Genomic DNA, 11,748 nt, shown 5'->3' with positions numbered 1-11,748 from the left:
TGGGTGGGAGATTGGGTGGGTGGGTGGGTGGATGGGTGGGAGATTGGGTGGGTGGGTGGGTGGATGGGTGGGAGATTGGGTGGGTGGGTGGGTGGATGGGTGGGTGGATGGGAAGATGAAAGGATGGACATGTGGGGGGAGGTCATTCACATCCTGTCTTCTACATCACTATATCTGGCTTGAACTTAGTGCCCTTCTCTTAGACCTGTATCAGTTGTTTTTCTCCTTGCTATGATAGAACACCTGATAATAATTACTTAAGGAAGAAAGAGCATGTTTCGGCTCACAGAGTTTCCATTATAATGGGGAGTCATGGCTGCCGGGGCTGGTCTGGTCACATTGGACTGGTCCCATTGCACCCACAGTGAGGAAGCAGTGGCCAACAAAGGCTCAGGTCAGCTTGCTTTCTTCTTTTTAGTCAGTCTTTGACTCCAGCCCCATGGAATGGCAACTGCCCACACTCAAGGAAGGTCTTCCCTCTTCAATTAACCTAATGTATCTAGGATTGTCTAATCCTTCACAGATGTGCCCAGGGGCTTGTTTCCATGGGGATTTTAGATCCTGTCAAGTTGAAGAAAGTAACCATCACAGACTTCCTCCCACCTCTGAGTGCAGGCCTTGAAGCAATTGAATCCTGTGTATTAATCACGATTGTCTGGGCCCTGGTTCTGAGGAGTCATCCCTCTGTTCTAGCCTTTCTCTAAGCTCTTTGTCTCACCACTGGTCCCAAGGGCCATGTCCATGGAGGCATTTTCCATGGTTATCCCACAGCCCAGTCATCCCTTTCCCTCTAGTGTTCCCCTGAAAGTCATTCTCCCATGAAGTTAATTCTCACTTCCCCTCATACCTTCAGCCTAGGCCTCTTATCTGAAGGGCAAGGTCAAGTTGAGTCTTCCTGGTGATTATTTTCGTTTTCAGATCCCACCGTTACCATAAGTCCAAACCCAGATGCACTCTTGTAGGTGATCATTGCCTCAAGCGTTTCTGCCACTCCTCCTCCTTGGTCTCCATTCCCTAATAACTATGATCCCCTCCCAATTGCATGTTTGTGGGAGTCAAAGTCCCAGTCCCTGTCCTCTCCTCTGATTCTCTCCCCATCTGATTAGCCAGGAAGTAAAGGTGGCCACATTGTTTCTGGACACCCTTCCAATTGGCCCAGGTTCAAGTTTGTCTCCTGAAGGCTCCAACATTAATCTCTTCAGATGAGGAAAAAATTGAAAACACATTAACAGCACCACCCAACAAAGTCTCCGGTCACAGTAGCTGACATGTCACCAGCAACTCTTTCAGGGTGTTGCTTGTCCATTGCTGCTGAAAACCACGTCAATATTCAGTGGCTGTGAGCAGCCTTCATCCTACGACATCCTATGATTCTGTGGGTTCAGCTGGGTGGCTTTCTGCTTGCACTGGGGGTTGGCTGGGACAGTTACCTGGGGACTGACTGCATTGGAGCATCTGAGATGGCTCATATGTGTTTGAAACCCCAGCACTGAGCTCACTGAGCAGAGCCTCTGTCCTCTCCTCGTAATCTGAGCTTCTCTCTCCTCTGTGTGGTAGCTCGAAGCTTCCAAAAGGTGAGAATGCATCAGCTATAAACTCTGTGTCCATAGCAGAAACAATATAATTTCAGCCACATTCCTTTGGTGCAAGGAAAAACCAATGAAACAGGAGGAAGCTCTGCAAGACTGAGGGCTATCCTTCAAGACTAGCTTCCATATAGTCCATAAAGGCTCCAGCAGCCGATAGCCTCTGCCATCCACATCCATTAATATTTATAAGCTGTGGTGTTCAGACCCATTCTGTCAGCAGAAATGAGAGGACACGTGAGCAGAGAGAGAAAGAGAGAGAGAGAGAGTTGAAGTCTCTGTTGAGAAGTAAAACATCACTTCCTCCCACAATCCATTGGCCAAGACAGATCACTTGATCACAGACAGGAAGCCTTAGAAGTGAGACTGTGTTTACTCCTGGGTTGACCTAACCCATCCCTTGTCTGCGTCCTATTTCCCATACAGTCATATAGCCAGTATTAGTGAGCACAAGCAAGCCCCACACTTTCTGGGTGAGAGGGGTCACTGGGTAAAACCTCTCCTGGAAGGCAGCATACTTGTTAGTCTGTCAACTGGATACAACCTAGAGTCACCCGGGAAGAGCGTCTTAATGACAAATTACCAGGTTGTCCTATGGGAGTATCTGTGTTGAGGAGATTGCCTTGATTGTTAAATGGTGTAGGAAGACCCAGCCCATTGTGGGTGGCACCATTCCCTAGTGAGGTTATCCTGAACAGTAGAATAAAGAAGAAAGGCAGCAGAGAATAAGCAGGCAGGCAGGCAGGCAAGGACGCATGAGTTTTCTTTCAGCTCTTGTAATGTTACCTACTTCAAGCTCCTGCCACTGTGAAGCCTCCACAGTGATGGACTAAAACTTGGAATTGTAAGCTTTTTCTCCTAAGTTGTTTTCTGTCAGGAAGTTTCATCACAGCAACAGAAATGAAGCTAGAACAGGCAGGATGGTCTCTCACCTTTATGCTTGCTAGGCTGAGCCAAGGAGACCACATAATTCACGGGGACTTTCTGCCTCTGAGGTTCAGTAAGTATTACTCAGCCAGAGAAAAATAAAGGTTTAGTAACCTCAGAATGCCAGCTTCCCATCCTCCTTCCCAAGTTCTGTGGTGTTGGCTGAAGGGGAAGAAGTTCATTCCACTCAAGGGTGGAGGCTGCCTGTGTGAGAGTGACTTGTGTGAGGGCCGCAGTTCCCACGTAGTAAGGAGAACACACAGAGTCATTGTGGGCGGCAGATTTGGTCACTGTGGGCAGGTCGATTGGCCACTCTGCACAGGTTGATTGGTGCACTCTTTTTACAACGTGGGGCCCGATTCAGGGGCACATATTCGAGCAAAGGAAGAGAAGCCACAGGGAAATCCAAGAACAACAAGACACTTGACCTATAAGTGAAGGTGGAAGGGAGCAGGATTAATAGGCTAAGAACACAGGAAATGACTCAGGATCAGGTGTCCCAGGCCATCTAGCCCAAGGACATAGGAAGCCAAAATGCCTGGATGTGGGCACAGACTCCATCGCTTCCCAGCCATGGGCCTTCGTCATGGTTCTCTGAATATGACTTTTCTCATCTATAAAATCATCAAGTCACATTGGCTTTCTCGGTGTTCTTGTGACCAGTAAAGGCAAAGGGTATGCCAGCTACTGGTAGATGTCTGGTCAATATGTACACCGCCACTGTTATGTGGGAAGCCGAGGAAGCCTTGAGTGAATGTCTAAGGAGCAGATGGAGTACTGAGTGGGTGCGTATTGCTGGAATGGGCACAGGCATGTTAATGCCTCAGGTCCACAGGAAATTAGCAAAGCCATATGGGCCTGGCTCAAGAATAATGAATCCATCCTCTGGTCCAAGTATGAGTGTTTATGAAGGATTGACTAGTGTGTGCAAAAACTAGCCACTGCAACTTCCTTCTTCCTGGGAGTTCACAGCCTGAAACTGCACCTACAGAGAGCTCCTACGGGGCCTGGCTAGCTCCTCCCCCATGTGCTGCACATAATAAACACAAGGAGGATCCAGGTCACTGTATCATGTTGGTGTTGCTCCGTCAGGGTTCACACAGCCCACCTAAACCCACATTTTCCTTGTGTGTCTGTTCTTTCTTCTTTCCCTCATCACTCGCAATCAGGTCTCTAGACCAAGCAGCAAAGAACACAGTAAGTCTGTCATTATTCTGATGCCTACCTCTGTTGGATGTAGGCACCTCTGTTAGCATGACTGGGCTAACAGAGGAGAAATCTTAAACAGTTAATGACACAACAGTCCAACCCCAGTGGGACACAGAAGAGACTCTTATCTTTAGCCATGCCTCTCTCTTCCATCATGTACCTGCCACGTACCACATACTCCATCTAGGTACACGCCTTTGAGTTTGGCTGATTGTGGAATGCTTGTCAATCAATAAAGAGCCTGAGCAAGTTTACGAAACCCCAGGGAAGTACTGAGTCCAAGGAGGTGCTGAGGGGATGAGACAGGAAGGGCACGAAGCAGGAAGTTCCTAGAGAGGTGGCTTCATGCTTTGAGTACCCCCTCGTCGCTTAAAAGACAGCCTGGTTCAGCAGAACCCATGGCCTGGGGTTGTTGGAAGGCAAGCAGGATGTTTTGGGGGAGAGGCTGACCAAAGGCAATTGACCAAAGACAGGATCAGTACCTCTGGCAAGCCAGCTAAGCACCAGTGAGTCAGTACTGCGTGGAAGGTGTGGTGGTTTGAATAAAAATGGACCCCCATAGGTCCATAGGGGGTGACACTATTGGCAGGTATGGCCTTGTTGTAGTGGGCGTGGCCTTGGATGAGGAAATGCATTACTAGGGGGTGGGCTTTGAGGGCGCAGAAGCCAGGCCCAGGGGCTCACAGTCTGTCTGCCCAGATGCAGAGCTCTCAGCACTTTCTTCAGCGCCACGACTGCCTGCACACCGCCATGCTTCTACCATGACCATAATGGCCTAGGCCAGCCCCCATGAAATGTTTTCCTTTGTAAGAACTGCCACGGCCGTCGTCGTCTCTTCAGTAAAACCCTAATAAGACAGAAGGGAGCCGCTTTCGGTCTGCGGAAGCTGAGCACATCCAAACGCTTGGATTTGCAGCTTCTGCTGAGGAAACATGCAAACTAGGACCCTGCTTCTAAAGAGTCCGTGTTAAAGTTTTAAGTAAATAGGTTGGGTCCTCAGATAAGGCAAATGGCGAAGTGAGTCACGGGTTAGCGGGTCCTGAGAAACACAGCTGTAAGATAGCAGGAGCTCCCGAGGTAAGTGCGTGAGTTTAGCATTCCAAGTCCAGATGTTTCCAGAAACCAGTGGGGAGCAGTGGAGGCGGCTGGACAATGTGGAGGGCACAGCGAGCTAGGTCATGGTCACCCAACCACAGCAAGGAAGTCACAGTGCCCCAAGCCTGCTAAATTAATTAATTAATTTTAAAAGCTGGACATTTGTATTTTGTGAAGTGTTTCTCCTCCTCCTCCTCTCCTCCTCCTTCTCTCGCCAACCTTTGAACTCCCTCTCCCCCACCTCTCCCCAGGGTCTCATTATGCTCCCAGATTGTCCTTTTTGGGCTCAAGCTGTCCTCCTATCTCAGCCAACCAAGAACCTGGGTCTCTTACATGCCACTATCTACCCGGGGTCAGATGTTTAAACTTGAGAGGCTCGCTCAGGAGTCAGAGGTAGGATGAGCCATACAGGGCAGATCATGAATGAAAGCCTGCCAAGGACAGGAACCTCCAGCCCCACAAAAAGGGAAGGCTGATCGGGGTGCTGTAGACGGGGGTTCCATCACCCTGACTCTGTAACCTGTACGCTGGGGAGAAGTAAGGTGAGCAGAATCTTGTCCATGTCTTCCGCTAAAGAGGAGCATTTTAGTTAGAGGTTTAGGGTTTGCCGCCTGGTTTGAAATGTTTCTCATGAAAATGTTCAAACATATAGCAAAACAAAACAGTGCCTTCGAGGGACACCCGCCTCTCCTCCACTGGATTCAGTGTGCTCCTTGCTCATTTCCCCTCCACAACTCCTTTCTGGCCTGCGTGCTGCTAGCCCATGCAGAATCCTGGGGGGTTCGCAGGATGAGAAACTGGGTGGTGTCCTGATTCCTGGGATTCACTCAGATTCACATCTGGGCTTCCCTTCCCATGTTTGGCAGGGAAGGGAAACCATTTCAGAACCATTGTCTCCTAGCTTCTGGGTGGGCTCAGACACATAGGCACTGGGGGAGGTCTGGGGAAGACCAATAAGGAAGACGCTTCTACCTCTCTCTCTCACACACACTCACACACACACACACACAGACACAGACACACACACACACACACACACACACACACGTGTCTGTCTATTGTCTATCTGTCTTTCTCTCCCCCTTTCCCCTCCCCCACTTTAAGTAGCCCATCCTTCCACACCTCTGTATCTTGGGCCTCCAGATGACCTTCTGGTCCTGTTCTGCTGTTCTATTCAGAACTTGGCTACAATGAGTAACAGGAAGATACTTTGGCCTTTGGGAGAGCATGGCAGAGGCAAATAACTTTGGCAGAGTGTAGTGGACAGAGCCCACGAGGGAAGAAAAGGGAGCTGGCTTAGGGAGAAAAGGCTTCTGATGGCATGGAGTCTGTCCCAGGAGAGAGCCTCAGCCCGTGCTGCTGTGTGAGACATGCCCCAAAGAGGAGCCGCAACGGGCAGAAGCCAGCAGACTGTCTGGTCCCGTTTTCCAGAGCTGCCTGCAGAAAAGGCCGAGGCTCTCACACTGCCACAGACGCTGAGGGAGCCCAGGCAGAGGCCGCCAGCCAGCTCCCACCTCCAGCTTTCCAGCGTGTTCTTTTGGAAGAAAGATCTAAGTGAATTTCCGCCATATCCGCCTCAGCAGACTCATCCTTGGGGGGAGAAAACGCTTAAGTCATACATCTTGATCCCATCCTGAAGGAACTTCGTGTGAGAAGTGAACAAGACAAGGGGTCGGGGTGTGCCTTGGGATACTGATGTATATAATTCCAGTGCCAAAAGCCTCTTTGCTGTGGAAGTTTTTAAATAGCTGATGAGCCGCACGAGACCACAGCGGATGGGATTTCTAGGGCCCAGCTGGGATGAGTTAAATCATGTACTCCGGACTGAGAAACGCTTGAAGCGATAAATCTCCAGCCGCCGTCAATGGAACCCGGGAACGTTTTCTACATAATTGCTATCAGTTACCTTTTCCAGCACAGGGCCAAAACCTCCCACTCGGATTTTGGATAGACTGTTCTCCTCAACTGGATGTGAGTCACCCACAGCAAGAGGCGCTTGCTTAAAATGCCCAGCCCAGTGAATGCTGACCCTCTTTTACATCTGAGCGGACAAATGCATTAAAACACACACTACCCCTGAGGCGGGACACGAGCAATGTGGCAGCCATTGCTGGTCCTGACCCCCGCAGCCGAGAGTCTAAGCCGTCAATCATATTTGCCCCGCCGGAAACTCATATACACGGAACCATTCCCTATGACACCGAGTGTCTCCTTCACATGGGACGGTGTCTGTGGGGCTCACTAATCTCCTCCACAAGCCCTCAGTTTGCGCTTTCTACGCATCCTAGGCTCCACAACAATGTGTTCACCTACTTGCTTGTTGACAGTCACTGCTGGGCTTACACAAACACACAAACACTCATGTACAAGTTTCATTACTCTCAGAACCCTCTTATATTTTAACTTTTTTTTTTTTTTTTTACTTTGAGGTGATTGTAAACTGACGTGTGGTAAATAACATAGAATTCCACATGCCTTTGACCTAGTTTCTCTCAATGGCAATGTCTTACATAATACACAACTGTGTCTGTGTATATATGTGTCTATGTGTATCTGTCCGTGTATCTCTGTGTGTGTATGTCTCTCTGTGTGTGATGTTTGAGTGTGTGTGTGTGTGTGTGTGTGTGTGTGTGTGTGTGCTTAGTTCTTATCAGCTTTATAGAGGTGTAATTCGTGTGAACACCATCTGAGTGAAGACACAGATCTATCACAAAACTCCTTCAGGAAACTTTATTGCTATAGCCACCTCCATTCTTTCCCACTAGGAGCCCAGGCAGCTCCATAAACTTCTGTGTCTTAGTTAGGGTTACTGTTGCTGTGATGAAACATTACGGCCAAAAGCAGCTTGTGGAGAAGAGGGTTTATTTTAACCACAGTTCCATATAACAGTTCATCATCAAAAACAGTGAGGGCTGGAACTCAAGCAGGGCAGGAACCTGGATGCAGGAGCTGATGCAGAGGCCATGGAGGGGTGCTGCTTCCTGGCTTGCACCCTATGGCTTGCTCAGCCTGCTTTTGTTTGTTTGTTTGTTTGTTTGTTTGTTTGTGGGGTTGTTTTGGTTTGGGCTTGGGTTTTTGAGACAAGGTTTCTCTGTGTAGCCTTGGCTGTCCTGGACTCACTTTGTAGACCACCCTGGCCTCAAACTGACAGAGATCCACCTGCCTCTGCCTCCCCAAGTGCTGAGATCACAGATGTGGGCCATCAAACCCAGCTTCAGCCTACTTCCTTATATGACCCAGGAACACCAGTCCAGGGATGTCATCCTCCACAGTGGGCTGGGCCCTACCCGTAAGAAAACGCCTTACAGGCTTATCTATAGCCCAGACCTTATGAAGGCATTTTCTTAATTGAGGTTTCCTCTCTCGGGTGACTGTAGCTCGTGTCAAGTGGCCCTAAAACTAACCGGCACACTTTGTAAAGTTTTCTGCACATGAAATCATGAACCAGGTCTATCATGCCGTCAAGCCCATCGCTTTGAAAGCTGTGGCCCTCGAGTGACCCCTAACATTGTAGCCAGCTCACTTATAAGAAAGCAGTTTTGAAGATCCAACGACAGGTGAAGGGAGAGTTAGAATCAAGAAAGCAACGACAGCTGGTCTAGGACCCAGCCATGCTGGAAGACAATGAGAAGGGTTGTCCAATCTTTGAGAGAGAGAAACAGAACGAGATCACTGGGATTGCCACCTACCATGGGAGTCTAAACAGAGCTCTTGTCACAGGGGCTGGGCACCTGGTACCATGGCTGGAAGTTTTACTAGCAGACATGGCCAGTGAGCTGGGCCAACTCTAGTGACCAAAGAATGAAGGTGTCAGCTCTGTGTTAATTGCTCCTTGGTTGCATGTCACTCTGGGTCCCTTGAGCCCATGCAGTAACTTGAACTAGCCAGAAGAGGGCATCAGATGCCTGGAGAAATCACCCATCCTACTTGGGGAAAACTATTAGTTAAGGCCTGCACCCAGTTAAGACCTGAAAGATAGGGACTAGCAAGGTTGTTGACCCTGAAGCCCTTGCTCTTCTGGCATTTACCCTCTCAGGATGCTTAGGTATCTGGTGAGGGTGAATGGGATATTTGGTTGCAGGGGGAAAAAAAAAAACAAAAGTGAAGAACGGTTGAAAAACATGTCCTAGACAAGGATGCCTGGGCCTGGGCGTGGAGTGGAAAGGGCATCTCAAAAGGCAGAATATTATGGCTCCAAGGGACTCGTGGCACCCAAAGGAGTTCAGGTGACTCCACCTTAGAGCTCATTATCACTAAATCAATGGCCTCTAGCCACACAGAGACCTCAGCAGCCTGGTGGTCTTTAGGGAGAATTGCGAAGCAAAGAGACACCTCATTTCCTATTGTTTCCTAGAAATGGCAAGCTGGGTCCCACACCACACTCTGCCCAACCTCCCACTAGAAAACAAAGCCTGTCCCTTCCCCTTACTGCTCCTGTCCCCGGCATCACCCTAAATGCCCTGATGCCCTATCTGCCATAGTGTTGCCAGAAGTGATGCCCCAAGAGACTTGGCCTGTAGGGGACAGGCCTTTCCCAGGGTCCAGGACCCCGCTGGAGTGCCAGCCTTCCTAGCAGAAGCAGATTGATGGAGAGATGGAGGCTTTCCTACCTGAGGTCCCCAGGAGGCTCCATTGGTTGGGTCCCTGCAGACTGAGAGGTCCTAGAGTCTAGATGGGCAATGGGCTAGGGACCCTGGTGGTGGGAAATCCCAGCATTCCACCCTACCAAGGGACTCCCCAAGCAGAACTGGAGTGGAGCCAAATGACTCAAAAGTTCCTAAGCTCTGCAAAGCAGTACCCTAAACTGGCCAACAACCAAGGCCAGAGCGTCAGGACTGGAGTTAGTTTATTTGTTTAATTTAGTGTTGGGGGAAGGAGGAGAGAAAGGCGGGCAGGAGAGAGGAAAGGGGTGGGGAGGGAAAGAGGAAGGGAACAGAAAGGAGGGGGAAAGGGGAGAACAAAATTGAGCATTATGAAGTTTGTGGGTGAGAACTGTTGGATGAGGGTCCCGGATGGTAACCTAGTTGGGGCTTAGTATGGATTCATTTTGAAGTCCAGGCAGAGAGATCAGGCCACCAGAACGCAGGGTGGTGAACTGAGTTCCCCGATAAAAGTCTTCTGACAAAAGGCAACACTGTCCCAGGAGTGGGTGGCCTGAACCCAGTGAAGACACTGGGTGGGATCCGGGCCACCACCTCGGGGACAGACAGGGCGGGCACTCCGTACAGAAGCCACAGCCCTGCCCTTCAGGGAGCGTGAGTCACAGGGCTGGCTTCACACCAAGCGGGCTTCGAGGGAAGCCAGGCTGCTAAGGAGGGGGACCCTGGCAGGGGCACCTTGGATGATGAGGGCCCCAAGAAGGAGTCCCTGAATTAAACAGGGCTTGGCTTCAGTCAGCTGACTGTGACAGGTGACCGCCCCACTCCCGCTGCTGATGGTTTGGCACTGTGCCCAGGTCCAGCAGCTGTGGTTCTGTCGCCCCCTTTTTGTGTGAAGGAGTCACAGCAGGACACTGCATTCATCGCTCACAGGACTGGGTCTCAGAGGCCAGCCAGGGAGAATCCCCTCTCTATGATCCCAAGAGCGCCTTACCAGGAAAGCATCTCACATGAGCCTGGCGCTGGCCTATCCACATTGTAGCAACCTGGGAATGCCAGGGACCAGTCCTGGCAGGATGTCCCAGACCCTCATCTCCTGGTGCACAGAAAATGGAAGACCTTTAGGAAGGACCAGGGAAGGAGAGAAGAAAGCAAGCAAGGGGAAAGGGCGTGTCTGCAATCCCAGCCTTCGGGTGGGGGGGTGGGAGTGGGGAGCTGAGGCAGGAGGATCACAAAAAGTACCTGCAACAAGAGAAAATATGGGTCCTTTGTATCTTAAGGCACAGGAAGCAGCAGGAAGTTTTGTCTTCACTGGGGACCGTTTTGGGAACCCACCTTGAAAGTTGTGAGACTGACTCAACACACATCCACCTTCCTCCTGCTCTCCTTCATGGGGTCACCGCACTCACTTCCCCATCTGACAGTGGCGTACACAGGCTGTTAATGCTGTTCCCGTAACAAGGGGGTTACAGATAGACTGTCTACTGAGAAGACAGATTGTGATATTATAAGGATTCAAACCTGTCTGTCCACCCAGGATCCTTACCTCTATCTCCTAGGGGAGCCTCCCACTTGTCTCCTCCTGGTTACCAGACAGTCTCTGCAGTTTCAGACCCCAAAACCCCTCAATTTTCCCCCACCCTCACCTCTACCTCACCACCACAAAGCAGTTCCAGGCCAGAAAAAAAATGGAAAAGAACAGAATGCCAAAGAACTTTCTCCTAGTGAAGGGACAGTGGCCTCTCTCCCCTTCACTGTACAGAATGTCTCCTGCATCTTCCTACGAGGGAGATGGAAACACACAGATTTCCATCAAACTGTGTCCCTCCCCTGCATGGGACTGGGATTTACTAGTCCAGATGGGTTATGGTCATGGTGGATACTGCATGGTGCTGTTCTGTGCTGTGCCTTGCCTCCAAGGTGAAGGCTGACGTTTCCACTATGTAGACAGAGCATTTGTGCACAGTATATGGTAGAAATTCTTCCCCAAGATGGCTCCGCTGTGGGTAACTCTGATCCCCTGGCTTTAGGAACTCATGGTTGATTGCTTGGTGGTTTACAATTGGCTGTTGGGCTACTTTAGGATATGGATTTGTGGAATGCATTTATGATAACTCTTGTAAAGTCTGTGTTAGTGAGATCTGACACTATGACAAGAGCTGAGAAAGTAACTTAAAGGAAGATTTAGTGTGACTCAAAGTTCCACAAGGTTCTGTCCAGTCATTTGACTTCATTACTCCATGAGGCTGAGCATTGTGGTGAGGAGAACCCTTTCAAGCTACCCACCTCACAGACAGGAAGCAGAGGAGCCATGCCTGATGACCCACTTCCTC

This window comes from Psammomys obesus, unplaced genomic scaffold, assembly GCF_907164565.1.
Source record: "Psammomys obesus unplaced genomic scaffold, mPsaObe1.curated_primary_1811, whole genome shotgun sequence".
Lineage (NCBI taxonomy): Eukaryota > Metazoa > Chordata > Mammalia > Rodentia > Muridae > Psammomys > Psammomys obesus.
The sequence above is the reverse complement of the archived record's forward strand: the minus strand, read 5'-3'. Positions refer to the sequence as shown.